The sequence below is a fragment of the Quercus suber genome, unplaced genomic scaffold (assembly GCF_002906115.3).
Source record: "Quercus suber isolate HL8 unplaced genomic scaffold, Cork oak 2.0 scaffold_158, whole genome shotgun sequence".
Lineage (NCBI taxonomy): Eukaryota > Viridiplantae > Streptophyta > Magnoliopsida > Fagales > Fagaceae > Quercus > Quercus suber.
This window is the reverse complement of record NW_027069619.1, coordinates 297,352-312,020: the sequence shown is the minus strand read 5'-3', so window position 1 is coordinate 312,020 and position 14,669 is coordinate 297,352.

Genomic DNA, 14,669 nt, shown 5'->3' with positions numbered 1-14,669 from the left:
GTAGAAAGATTGCTGCCGAGGAGGCCTTTTCCTTGGCCAAAAATAGGATCCAAGAGCTAAATAGCCAACTGACTGAGGCTGATCGAGGAAGGAAAAGTGTCGAGGCTGCTTTGCATGGAGCTGAGAAACAAGCTGAGACTCAACGCAAGCAGCTCTACCAGATAGAGGATTAGCTATCTGTGGCCAAGAAGCAGATTGGAGTCCTAAAAAAGAAGCTGGAAGTGGCTAAGAAGGCCAGGGACCAGGCTGAACAAGATGGCTATGATGTAGGGGTCACAGAGACTGAGGAAGCACTAAGGGCTGAGGTTTCGGGTGTATGTAGAACATATTGCCTCCAAGTGTGGAAGGAGGCCCTCAACCAGGCTGGGGTTAAGGCCTCCTCTGCCTTTAGGAGAGTAGAGAATGTCTACTATCCTCCTATGATCTGTGCCTCAAGTTCCTCGAGCCCAAAGGCTAACACTGTCTCCTAAGAAGTAGATGGTGATAAGGGCAGCCTTGCCAAGATCCTCCCCTCTTCTAGTAATCCTCCTAAGGAAGCAGAGCAAGCCAAGGCCATTGAAAAGGATAAAGATAAAACCACAAGAGTGGTCCATGAAGCTGCTAAGCCCCTAGTTGCATCGAGGGTAAAGAGTCCTCTCAGAGCCTGGAGATTGTTTTGGCTACCCTTCCTATTCCTGCCAAGAAGGATCCCAAGGGCAAAAGTCCAGCCACCATAGCAGCTGAAATTGCCAAATCCAAGGCCATAGGAAAAGACAACCCCCCTTTGAAGGCTAAGTAGTGCTTATATACATTTTGTAGTTTTTTTTTTTTTTTGTAATGACTATTTAAATTTTCAAAGTTGTAATTATTTTGCCTTTTTTGAGGCTCAACTTAATGACAATTATGAGCTTTATTTTATATTCCTAGTACTTGTGTAAATTCTGATATAACATTTACTTTACCTTGCATTTAATTGATATAAAAATGAGACACAACTTCATTCAACTTGAGACATACTTATACCCTTAATTTCAAAAATTATCCATACAAGTGATAGTATAGTTGCTGCACTTTGCACCATCTATAACAAGACAGGCTAAACCTTCCAGGTCTATAATCTTTAATAAGGAGTAATTTCAGCTTCAAAAACATACATGACATGCTTGAAACATGCTACTTACATTACTAGACATGCTTTAGGCTCTTCCTTTTAACATTAAATAATGGTGAACCATGTATTTACTTACAATTTTACCTCCTCATCCACTTGACAGCACACCGAAACAAGGATAGGTCTTAATTTACCTATAGCATGTGGTTTGAGGAACCAAATATGACTAAGGTTTTGTTCCACACTTAGAGAGGTGCTGAATAGTGCTAATTTACCCAAGGCATATGGTTCGAGGAACCAAAGTTGACCTAGGTTCTGTTTAACACATGCATACTTGTTTAGGAAATATTAATTTACCCAAGGTATGTGGTTAGTGGAGCCAGGCATAACCAAGGTTCTGTTTAATATTCAAACAAGTAGTGAAAAGTATAAATTTACCCAAGGTATATGGCCTGAGGAGTTAGGCATGACCAATGTTCTGTTTAATACTTAGGCAGATAATAAGAAATATTAATTTACCCAATGTATGTGGTCCAAGGAGCTAGGCATGGCCAAGGTTATGTTGAATACTTAGGCAGATAATAAGAAGTATTAATTTACCCAAGGGATGTGGTCCGAGGAGCTAGACATGACTAATGTTCTATTTAATACTTAGGCAGATAATAAGAAGTATTAATTTACCTAAGGTATGTGGTCTAATGAGCCAAGCATGACCAAGGTTGAAAGCTTAAAAATGTGTTCAAAACACAAGAGTTGTTTAGACTCCCAAATTAAAGTTACGGTTCGATAGATTTTACGCTAACTTAATACTAAATGCAGAATAATGTAAATGCGAGCAGATGAACAAACAAGCTACTCTAATCCATAAAAAATCAACATAGCAGTAAAATGGAATGTAAAAGAGTAGGAAAGAAAGATGCAAACACAAGATAATACGCCGATGTGTTATCGAAGAGGAAATTGAAGAACTCAGCGAAAAACCCCTCCGCCGCCTTTCAAGCGGTAATCAATCCATTAGACAATCAGTTGGGATACATGGATGAGAAGAGACCCTCCAAGCCTAATGTACTCGATATATCTAAGCCCTCCAAGCTCCTACTCTAACAAGGCTTTTCGGAACCGTGTCTTATCTAGCTCTCCAGATCCCATAACAAGCTCCATGTTGCATCTGCCATCCTTAGCTTCTTCCAATACTTCCCAGTAGCATCAAAACCTCATTTGACACTCTAAAAGGGTGTGGTAAGTGTTTGGACTGTCAAACTTTCAATGGTATGGAAATGGAGAGATAGGAGTTGAGGAAATTCTACAAGCAAATGTGAAGAGGATTGTGGGTATAACAATATCTAACTCTCAAGGTGTTTGGCTAGGGTTTTCTCTTAGAAGCACTCCTCAACATTTGTAGGTAATGTGGGTATATATAGTGTGGGTATAGAAAGTGTGTATCAAATAGTATAGTTTAGCAGAACAGAATGTCTCGCGGGAAGGCCTTACCTGCGAGATACTAGCAAAACACAGCTGTCACCATCTGTCCCGACTCTTCGCATTCCAGTCATGTGCAGGGCACATGACTCACTTCGCGGGATGCTTAGTCATGAGATACCCACGAGAGCTCCTCAGTCTTCAGTTGCTTGAGTCTTCACACTCTCTCTCTATCACACAACCCTTACAATCAAATCCCACATTAAATACAAGGTACAAAAGATTGAATAAAATTATAATAAAATTTGGCACGGAATAAAAGCCAACAAAACACATAGTTATAAATCAAAACTTTACAAATGTTTTGTTTAATACTTAGGCAGATAATAAGAAGTATTAATTTACCCAAAGTATGTGATTCAAGGAGCTAAGCATGACTAAGATTCTATTTAATACTTAGGCAAATAATAAGAAGTATTAATTTACCTAAGGGATGTGGGCCGAAGAGCCAGGCATAACCAAAGTTCTGTTTAATAATTAGGCAAATAATAAGAAGTATTAATTTACCCAATGTATGTGGTCCGAGGAGTCAGGTATGACCAAGGTTCTATTTGATACTTAAGTAGATAATAAGAAGTATTAACTTACCCAAAGTATGCGGTCCAAGGAGCTAGACATGACCAAGGTTCTGCTTAATACTTAAACAAGTAAACAACATAACACATAATGTCACAAATAAAAACATGGCATAACTACCTTTCATTAATAATAGTACCTTTGTAGGTTATTTACATTCTAGGGATGTGGTACCACATTCTCATCTAGATTTTCTAGGAAATATACACCTATACCAGCAACCAAGGTGATGCGGTATGGCCCTTCCTAATTGGGCCCTAACTTTCTCTATGCTTGTATTTTTGCAGTACCTACAACCTTTCTTAATCCTAAGTCCCCAAGGGCTAAAGGTCTTAACCTCACACTTGAGTTATACCCCTGCTTGAGCTTCTGTTGATAGTACGTTAACTGAACCATGGCATTTTCTCTCCATTCTTCAACCAAATCCAAGCTCTTTTCTAGTAAGCTGTTATTGCTGTTTGGAGTGAACAAGCTAGTCCTCAATGTTGGGAACCTAGTTTCCAAAGGAATCACAACCTCAGCTTCATAAGTCTTTGAAAATGGTGTTTCCTTTTTTTAATCTATGAGGGGTAGTCCAATATGTCCAAAGAATCTGTGGAAGCTCTTTCATCCATTTACCTTTTGTATCATCCAATTTCTTCTGAGTCTATTTACTGTGACCTTATTGACAGCCTCAGCCTGTCCATTCCCCTGCAGATAAGCCAGGGTAGAGTACCTATTTTTAATGCTCAATTCACAATAGTACCTCCTAAAAACTTTGCTATCAAATTGAAGCCCATTATTCGAGATGAGGGTATGAGGGATTCCAAACCGAGTGACAATATTTTACTGCACAAATCTCTTAGCGACCACATCCCTGATATTTGCTAGTGGCTCAATTTCAACCCATTTGGTGAAGTAATCAATGCCAAACAATAGCCATCTCTTATTTCCAGCTACCTTACGGAAGGGCCCTATAATATTCAAGCCTCATTGAGTAAAAGGCCAAGGGCTAGATAGAGGATTGAGGACGCCCCCTGGTTGATGAATATTTGGAGCAATCTCTGACACTGGTCACACTTCTTCACGTATTCTTGTACTTCCTTTTGCATATTGGCCACCAATACCCTTGAGTCAGGGCCCTATGAGATAGTGATCTGCCCCTTGTATGACTTCCACAAATCCCTTCGTATAACTCTTTTAAGAGTGGTTCCACTACCTTAAGATGGATGCATAGCACATAGGGCCTAGAAAAAGAGCGTTTGTATAACTTTTGATCTTCCTACAACTAGAAATGAAGAGCTTTTCTCCACACTTTATTAGCTTCCCCTTTCTCCTTGGGTAAGATGTCTTCCTTAAGAAACAACACAGTAGGATCCATCCAACTAGGTCCAACCCTAATTTGGTGAATATGGACCTTTTCTCCCTTCATCTTGGTGGGCCTACATAGATCCTCGACCAAGATAACCCGAGGCAAAATCTATGCCAAGGAGGTCACGAGGGTGGCAATAGAATAAACATGCATATTTTTGCTTCTAGGGATTTGTTGTAAGGAAAAAAAGTTAAACCCTGATTATAGGTGCCGACCTAGTTCAGGTATTCCTGTATTCTCAAATCCCTGGCTTCTAATTCTCTCTTTACCTAACCTACAACCAATCTTGAGTCTAAAAATACCTCCACTATTTTTCCTTCCATCTTCTAAACCATAGTCATTCCTACCAACATGGACTCAAACTCAACCTCATTGTTCGGGGCCGAGATCCTTTAGGGATTTTTCAATGATAATCTTCTCAGGGGACACTACAACTAGCCCCACTCCAAATCCTCTTTGATTTAATGCACCATCAACATATAACGCCCAAGCTAGAGGTTCTTGTGTAGATACTATCCCAACTAATTTTTCATCTATGTCTTGTAAACTCAACCACCAAATCTATAAGGACTTGGCCCTTTATAGAGGTGTAAGGCATATACTTAATATCGAAAGCTCCTAGGATCATTCCCCATTTTGCAATCCTTCCTGTGTAATTAGCTTTCTAAAACAGTTATTGAAGAAAGAGTTGGGCTAGAACCACAATGGTGTGAGCCTAGAAGTAATGAGGGAGCTTCTGTGTAGCATGTACCATTGCCAAGATGGCTTTTTCCAATGGTAAATAATGAACATCTGCCTCATGCAATGATTTTCTTACATTGCACCCTATCATCAACCCATATCAGTACTAGACTCACTGCATGAGAGGTTACAACAATGTAAGCAAATAGAACCTCCTTCTCCTTGGGCTTGGACATAATGGGTGGCCGAGAAAGATATTTCTTCAACTGCTGGAAGGCCAAGGAGAATTCTTCGGTCCATTCAAATCCCTTCCACTTACACAACAATTGGAAGAAAGGCCTACATCTGTCTGCGGATTGAGAAATGAATCGATTCAAAGAAATGGTCATTCTTGTCAACCTCTGGACTTCTTTAGGATTTCAAGGAGGCTGTAGACTGTTAATTTCTCTAATCTGGTTAGGGTCAACCTCAATTCTGCAATGGGTAACCATATAACCCAAAAATTTGTCAGAGCTAATGCCAAAAGAACACTTAGAAGCATTAAGGCACAATTTATGTTTCCTCAATATCTCAAAAATACTTCTAAGGTCATCTATATGCTCAAACCTTACTTTACTCTTCATCACCATGTCATCTATATAAATCTCCATGTTTTTTCGTAACTGAGGCTCAAACATCCTGGTCATCATCCTCTGATAAGTAAACCCTACATTTTTCAATCCAAAGGGCATCACTTTATAGTGGTAATTTCCAGTGGGGGTAACAAAAGTAGTCTTTTCCTAAATGCTAACAGTATTTGATGATAGCCTTAAAAGGCGTCTAAAAAGCTCATCCAAGGATGGCTTACAGTTGCATCCATTAATTGGTCTATCCGAGGCATGGGGAAGGGATCTTTTGGGCAAGCTTTATTTAGATCCGTAAAGTCCACATATACTCTCCACTTCCCATTCTTCTTCTTCACTACTATGGTGTTAGCCAACCACTCAGGATAAAACACTTTTTTTATGGCCCCAGCCCGCTTAAGCTTGAGCACCTCCTCATTGACAACATTAGAGTGTTCCTTAGATGAGCGCCGAGGATGTTGGTTTTTGGGGATGACAGATGGATTGATGTTTAAATGATGGCGTATGAAACTTGGATCCACTCCAAGAGCCTCGTAAGCATTCCATGCAAACACATCAATATTTTTTCTAACAAAAACTATTAGCTCTTCCCTCTCCCAAGGAGGCAATTGAACTCTAACCTGGAAAAACTTCTCCTCATCATCACCAATAAAAAATTCTATTTCCTCACACTTTGCCCCCTCTATTACCATGTTCATAGACAACACTGGCACACTTGATTGTTATAAACCTTGCACAGCACAGGTTGAGGGCTCACCTCCAGTTTGATGTCTAATTGCAATCACCAAGTACTGCTTGGCCATAGATTGGCTCCCAACCAGTTCCTCAACTTGATCCCCAGATAGATACTTCACCCTTAAGTGTAGGGTGAAAGAAATGCCCCCCATGGCATGAAGCCAGGGTTTAGCTACTATGGCAGTGTAAGGAAAGTAAGCATTCACTATATTGAAATCTACCTCTACCACCTCTGATCTTGCCTGTACAGGTAGCCTGATATGGCCTTTTGGAATAACAATCTTCCCATCAAAATTCACCAAAGGGGAATCATAGCAAGTCAGGTCTTCGGGCCTCAACTTAAGCCTTTTATACAAATCAAAGTACATTATCTTTGCTCCACTGCCCTGATTGACTAGCACCCTCTTCACATCATACCCCCTATCCTAAGGGTAACCACTAAGGCATCATTATATGGTTGCAAGGTCCCAACCTTGTCTTCAACAGGGAAGCTCAAAGCTGGTCAGACATCCATTTTGCTCCTTTTCAGATCAGGAGTTAGTCCTCGACATATGGGCGATCTATGGACATCACTCAAGACGAAAAGGAACCGGTTTTCCCTAGAGCAGCAAGAATAACACTGATTTTGCCCAACGAGGTCCTTGAAGAAGCATCTCTCTATGTTCCTAACCCGACTTGACTGCCCTGCCTATTAGGCTGATACATGAATTGTTTCAACTTCGCCATCTTAACCAATTGCTCCAGATGACTCCACAAAGTCTTGCAATCGTCAATAGTGTACCCTTGTTCTTGGTGATATTGACAATGAAGGCTCTGGTTGCGTTTCGTGGGGTCTCCCCCCATCTTATTTAGCCACCTAAATTATGGCTCATTCTTAATTTTCCCTAAAATCAGGTGCACAGGTTCTCGAAATACAGTGCTAACCACTTGAGTAGTAGTTGAACCAGAATGCCTGGTAAAATCCTTCCGAGGTTGGCTGTTATTGTACCTATCTAACCTGAAATCCCTTCGATCTTAGGGGACCACCTTAGCTTTTCCTTTTCCTTGCTGTTGATCCTCCTTAACCCACTTATATTTGTCAATACGATCCATGAATTGATGCACACTCCTAACAGACTTCCTTGTCAAAGACTTTCTCAAATCATGCTTGGCGGGCAGGCCGACCTTGAAAGTCCTTATGGACACATCATTGAAATTCTCATCAATCTCATTAAACATCTCCCTGTATCTGTTTGAGTACGTTTTCAAGGTCTTCCCCTCTTGCATGGTCATAGACAACAAAGAGTCCAAGGGCCGAGGAACTTTGCTGCAAGTAACAAAATAAGCCCCGAATGCCCGAGTAAGCTCTTTAAAGGAATTAATAGAACCTTCACCCAAACCATCAAACCATCGCATCGCTATAGGCCCTAAACTATATGGGAACACCTTGCATATTAAAGCCTCATTCTTGGAGTGAACAGTCATTCTCTGGTTGAAGTGGCTCACATGCTCTATAAGGTCTGTTCAACTATTGTACATGGTGAATGTTGGCTAAGTAAACCATTGAGGAAGTTTTCCTCCTTCAATTCTATGTGTAAAAGGTGATTTGGAAATTTGGTTCAACGCCCTACTCATAGCATCGTTTCCTGGACCTTTGCGAGACGGGCTCTCATTTCCGCTCTTATAATGGTGATCCTCATCACACGAGAAAGATTCACTAAGGGGAGTCCTTGATCTAGGTCTATAACTGCCATCTCTATCATCATTAGAAGAAGGGTCAGAATTTGAAGGAGTCCTTCTCTATCGTTCACGGTGCAGCCTCCTTCACAAGTGGTAAATCTCCAGCTACATACTTCTAGTATTCTCTTCAAGAGAAAGTTGACTCCCACTTTGAGATTGACTCCTACTAGTATACATGGTATGCACACTAATCTCCCGGTCCCTCCTTCGTTCAAGATTGAGAAACTAAGCTTAACGTTAGGAACCAACAGACTCCTCCCAGTTTGGCCTTGAACCTACCATAGTTGGATGTTGAACTCACCAAAGTTCAAGCCTTTGCATAGATGTTACCAATTATAAAGGCGGGTTTTGGATCCTAAGCCCAAAAGGTAAGAAGATTAAGGCCCAAAGAGCCCAATAAAAAGAATTTGTAGAGAATGAGCTAAAAACTAGGCTTCAATGAATTCGACAACGTTCACCATGGACTAAAGATGGTAAGAAAGCAAAGAAAAGATAAAGAAAAAAAATGTTTTTGCAAAGAAATTCTTCTTCGGCCAATTCCGAGAAGAGTAGTTCTTGAATATATTGCCCTTTGACTTGATTACAACTACCACTCTTAATGCTACAATCTTTTTACTAGTAATTCTCCGATCCCCCCTATGATGGAATTTTTCTTCTTTATATTGCCCTTCTTCACTCCATCTCAGCCGTCCATGTGTTGATCAGATGGCTAACTTTTATCCTTGTCCCATCAGCACCTTCCTGAAATTTTTAAAGGTAGTTGTAAAGCTGAATATCACTGTACATGTACCATCTCCACATTAATGCGGCCAAAGAGTTAGCTACAGAGTATTCAATACGGTGGTAACAGTTTTCCCTTTGATATTTCTCACTTTCCCATTGCCTTATCCCTTCCTGATGCTTATCCTAACTAGTAGAACTTTCAAGAATGTTGCTCTTAATGGCAGGTCCAACCTTCTGATCTCTGCTCTGTTAAGCCAAGGTGGCATTTGTCCTCAGACCTTTTTCCTGAATCCTCATTACCAAACCTCTTTCTTTATTCACTAATGTGCACTTCCACGATGATGTTTACCTGTCTTCGGATTATTAAGTGTCATCGGACAGGGCCCATGGCCCAATATACATTTCTGGGCTTGTCATCCCTACAAGTTTTATGTAGATACAATCTTTCATATAAAATTAAATAAGTCATATTATATAGTACTGAAATTTTTATAAATTTTAGACAAAAAAAAATTGAATTTAAATCAAGTATTTATATGGTGTGTGTAATGTATTTTACTATTTTTAACTTGTTATGATATCATTTTTGTTTTGTTTAAAATTTTATTTCGAAAAAATAATTTTATTTACCACTCCCAATACTAACAAATTTGTGGAATACACTAAATAATTAACATATAAAAAAATTTAATTGACCCACAAGTAACAAAGCAATACACCAAATGAAGAATTATTCGGGAAAAAATATCATTATAATCAATCTCTAAGAAAAACTTTGATTTTCTTTTTCACTAATATCTTATGTGACTTTGTACTCTTTCCAATCCCAAAAATCAACAAAATACTACAGGATAAGAAAAATAGCAATAAATAGAAGAAAACAATATTTGAATACTCAAGAAATTATATGAAAAAAAAAAAAAAAACTAAGCATATTAACATATTTCAAAGTGCTTTGTTGCAACTAAGGTGACAAAACCTAATTAAAACTCTTTACACAATCATTCATTAGTATATATTTACAAATATTTTTATTATTTGATAGCTACAATATAGAGGAGGGATTTGAACCTTAAATATCTCCAATAGAAACATCAGAAGATGTTAACTAGTTGAGTTATAAGATTCTTAATTATGTTTATCTTATTAATGACATTATAAACTTGAATAAAGTTATTTTACAGTAAATAAATATAATTTTAAGAACCCCAAGATAAAATTGCCTAAATTTACATAGTCAAAAACATAGTTAAATATCAAGTTCTTATACTTTAAAATTTAAATTATACATAAAACATATTTTTATGGATCTTCTAGTGAATATTATCTTTTTTATTTTTTTTGTTAGGATAGAATAGTATCATATCAATATAAAAGTCAGTATTCTTTTTTTTTTCTTTTTTTTTTTTTATAGAGTTTCAATCTATGGCATTTACTTTTGATTATTGTGCTCATTATCATCAGACTAAGACACCAATCGGTTTTTTAGTGTAAGTGGAGATTGAACACTAGATTTCTTATTTAACCATCATATACTTTGCCAATTGAGCAAACTGGAACAAAAAAAAATTCAGCAATCTTGTTAAGAATAAAAAGAATTTTGTAATCCGATAAGATTTTCAAAATAGAGATTAAATTTGATAATGATGTGGTGTGAAACCTAAGTTTTACCTATCCAATCTCAACATGCCACATCATCATATTAAATATTAAAAAATAGGTACAACCACACTCAATCAATTTTAATATCAATTTGAAAATCTAACTTAATTGTGAGTGTATTAAGATGTTATTTTGTGTAGTAGGATTTATTTAGTTTTAAGTAAAAAACTAATGTGACAATCTCTTATGGTATAAAACATAGGTCTTACATCCTGTCCTTATTGAAAGTGATTGAAAATATCTAAATATAAAATATATTAGAAGACAAAACTTAGGTATAATACCTTAAGTGTTGTTTCTTAGGTTCCCCTTTTAAGATTCAGTCATGTGACTATTTAATTAAAAAATAAACTTTCATCGCATAAGAAAAAATCCATATAACAGAATCTTAAAAGTGGAATCTAAAGAATAAGACCTAAGTACTATACCTAAGTCTTGCTCTATATTATAAGATATATATTATGTTATATATCTTATATTGATATTTTCAATCACTTTCATTATATTATATAATGAAAGTGATTGAAAATATCTAAATGGAAATAAATCTTATATATCAATCTATTTTCTTAATTATACTCTGATTTACTGCTTTTATTTTCCGTATAATATTATAATTTCAGAAGGAAAGTGTATGATTGGCGGTTTCCCATTGTCCATCATTGTAGCATATCCATTAGAATCTAATCTTCGTTTCAAATTAATTGTTAAAGTTCCAACTGTATCCATATCCACCCCATGGTTTTAGCTCATTACAATAGAAATCCTCATCTACTATTTATTAACTGAAAATAACAAAAGCATACATAAATTACACTTGAGACCATATCTAAGCACTAAGAAGTCCGACATGTGAAAGGCAGGTGCAGTCTACATAGGTTTCTTTTACTCCTAGTTAAAAAATACTTACCAAAAGGGGGTGGATATTGATATGATCAAAATTTAGTGCTTCAATTTGAAATTAAAACAATATATGGCTCCGGCCTATTATGTAATTATCAAGGCCAAGGAAGGGGGGGGGGGTGGGTGTGGGTGGGTGGGGGGGGTGTGTTGGGAAGGCATTGTAGAGAAGTAGGTGAAGCATAGAGTTTAATATTAGTTGTTGGGGTAAAGAAAAATAATAGAATATTGCCATTATTTAATCAAAATTAATCTTTGGAGGTTGCTTTTTTAGGGGGATTTGGAGGTTGCTTTGATGAGCACATTTAACATTTCTTTTCTCCAGTTTATCGTTTTCATTTTCCCATTTTCTAATATGCATCATTCGGGCTCCTTTTTTAATAAAAAAATATATATTTGAGTGAGTTCATTATCACCTCAATCAAAAGGACTTGGACAATTATAAAATGACAATGAAGATGATGATGAAAGCAAACTGATTTGGGTTCAATCTGAATTTCCAGCAAACTCTTTTAGGAAGGGGAGACTAAAATGAAATTGTATAAAATTCAATTCATAAGCTAATTTAATTTTTTATATTTTTAAATATCATAAATTTTATGTAGATACTTCTTACATATAAAATTGAATGATTGAGTCATATACTATTATTTAGTAATTGAAATATTTATGAGTTTTATACCCAAAAAAAAAAGAATTTAAATAAAGTATTTATATGGTATTTGTAATATATTTTTGACTTATTATGAGATAATTATTTGTTTTGTTTAAACTTTTGAGATTTTATTTCAAAAAAAAAAAATTATTCACCACTTACAATTATAACAAACTTGTGGAATAAATTAAATGGTTAACATATAAAAAAATTACTTGAACTACAAGTAACAAAACAATAAACCAAATGAAGAATTATTTGGGAAATTATCATTCTAATCAATCTCTAAAAAAAAACTCTATTTTATTTTCAATTGATATCTCATGTGACTTTTAACTCTTTCCAATCCGAAGATCCAACAAAATATTATAAGATAAGAAAAATAACAATAAATAGAAGAAACAATATTTGAGTACTCAAGAAATATATATACATACATACATACATATATATATATATATATATATATTAAATGAGCATATTAAAAACATATTTTGAAGTGTATTGTTGGAACTGAGCTAACAAAACCTAAAATTCTACAAGCCGGATTCTCAAAAAAAAAAAAAAAAAAAAAAACCTAAAATTCTTTAGACAATACTTGGGCTTAGATTTTGTAACTTAAGTATTGTAATTGTAGGCGTTATAATCTTGTTTGCTATTACTATTATAAATAAAAGATCCTTAATTTTCTTATTCTCATTATTAACTTGTACATTTCATTAAAATATTATGTTAAGTTAGATTGTACTGAACCCATTCCTCTATGTGCAAAGTGAATTTTTTGTCTCGAGTAGTATTTAATTACTTCAAGCAACATAAAATTGGTGTGAACTCAAACAATACATCCTCAAGCTGTGTCACAGATCTGGAATTGATTGATTATATTGGACATTCCAAGCTTATCTTCCTCTGGAAAAGTTTTCAGACCTGATAGATAGTATGCTCTTGGCCATACTGGATCCTACCCCTCTCTAAAAAGGATAGTCNTTACCCAAAAAAAAAAGAATTTAAATAAAGTATTTATATGGTATTTGTAATATATTTTTGACTTATTATGAGATAATTATTTGTTTTGTTTAAACTTTTGAGATTTTATTTCAAAAAAAAAAAATTATTCACCACTTACAATTATAACAAACTTGTGGAATAAATTAAATGGTTAACATATAAAAAAATTACTTGAACTACAAGTAACAAAACAATAAACCAAATGAAGAATTATTTGGGAAATTATCATTCTAATCAATCTCTAAAAAAAAACTCTATTTTATTTTCAATTGATATCTCATGTGACTTTTAACTCTTTCCAATCCGAAGATCCAACAAAATATTATAAGATAAGAAAAATAACAATAAATAGAAGAAACAATATTTGAGTACTCAAGAAATATATATACATACATACATACATATATATATATATATATATATTAAATGAGCATATTAAAACATATTTTGAAGTGTATTGTTGGAACTGAGCTAACAAAACCTAAAATTCTACAAGCCGGATTCTCAAAAAAAAAAAAAAAAAAAAAAACCTAAAATTCTTTAGACAATACTTGGGCTTAGATTTTGTAACTTAAGTATTGTAATTGTAGGCGTTATAATCTTGTTTGCTATTACTATTATAAATAAAAGATCCTTAATTTTCTTATTCTCATTATTAACTTGTACATTTCATTAAAATATTATGTTAAGTTAGATTGTACTGAACCCATTCCTCTATGTGCAAAGTGAATTTTTTGTCTCGAGTAGTATTTAATTACTTCAAGCAACATAAAATTGGTGTGAACTCAAACAATACATCCTCAAGCTGTGTCACAGATCTGGAATTGATTGATTATATTGGACATTCCAAGCTTATCTTCCTCTGGAAAAGTTTTCAGACCTGATAGATAGTATGCTCTTGGCCATACTGGATCCTACCCCTCTCTAAAAAGGATAGTCGGTAGAAAGCTGTACTTTTTTGTTTTTGCATGAATGCATGTCTGGGTTTTCTTCACGTGATGGCAACAATGATTGTCAAATCGACCTTGTCAAAGGTTGTTGACCGTAGGGTTGAGGCCCATGCATGGTCTCCAAAATTTTTGAAATTTTCCTTTATATATATATATATATATAATATTATTTTAATACTTTTAAAATTTAGCCTACAAAAATAAAAGTTGTCCCCTCAAAATATTTGAATTATATGAAATAGTTTAATGACACTCTAAAAAAAGTAATTGGTCTAATAGTTATAAAAACATAACTTTATTTTTTTTTCAATTTTTTTTTATTGTAAAATGTGTTATTATATACATTAAATATTTGATAAAGTTTGACAATAAACATGTTTAGATTTATCTTTTTCAACCTGTTACGTGGTTATTAACAAGTCATTAACTTCTTAAAAAAATTTTGATACTAAAACTACATATGAAATGTCTCTTTAGTTGCCACATAATGGATTAGAACAAAATAACTTCAAATGTG